Consider the following 993-nt stretch of genomic DNA (forward strand, 5'->3'; position numbering starts at 1 on the left):
CCTGCTGAAACACCAGTCTGAGCACATAGGATATTTTTGCTGGTTTTAGGCTGTATAACTGCAATAAACCACACAATAAATATTTTTATAAACTGTTTACACATAATAATAACAAACATATTTTATACATTGCTTATTGTGGGAGGAAGAATAGAGAAGGAGCGTGGGAAGGAGACATAAAACTGGCAGGGAAATAGATTGTTAGCTACAGATAACAGCAAGTTTTGAGCTGCTTTGTTATATTCCCAGAAGTCTGAAAACTAAATGCAATGTTTAGACTCAGATAATATAAATCCAATATGTTGTCTTCAGTCAAAAGGGTAATTCAGTTATTAGCAATGTCTAAACTTTAATCTGGCCATACAGGGGACTTGGATAGCTTGAACAGTTTAATGATATTAAGGTTTTCTTTCTGGACCTGCACACTTCTGTTCAGCTACAACAACTGACTTGTTTATCAACCTCCTCAGCTTTCACGAGGTAACAAGCAATGAATGACTGACAGAAACATTATTAGTAGAAATGAAATGAAACAAAATGAAAAGAGAACAATGAATACCTGACCACTCATATTGAAGCTGAAGTTTTCATGGGAGTAGGACTGGGCCCATAAGCCACAAATGTGCACAAGAAACTCCTGATCAGAATGTCGATTACAAGCTAAACTCAATTCTGTTTGGAGAGAAAAAGTGACTACTCCTAAGCCCAGTAGAGAAAAGACATCTGATCATTAAGATAGCTGATGAAAAGATGTGGTACCTCCTGACAAGGAAAGCAACAGCAACATTTTTATTTTATTTTGGTACATATGTAGGAAAACAAATAGGAATAATTAAAAAAAAAATCTCTGAGTATTGTACTTAAGGAAGTAAATACAGAATGCACAAGTTGCTTGAATTACAAAGTAAAAATAGGAGTAATATTTCTTGTAAGTCTTTAGTAGACTTCAACATTTTTAAAACTCTGTAATGATACACATGTTATCTTTCTAGA

The sequence above is a fragment of the Phaethon lepturus genome, unplaced genomic scaffold (genome assembly GCF_000687285.1).
Source record: "Phaethon lepturus isolate BGI_N335 unplaced genomic scaffold, ASM68728v1 scaffold4932, whole genome shotgun sequence".
Taxonomy (NCBI): Eukaryota; Metazoa; Chordata; class Aves; order Phaethontiformes; family Phaethontidae; genus Phaethon; species Phaethon lepturus.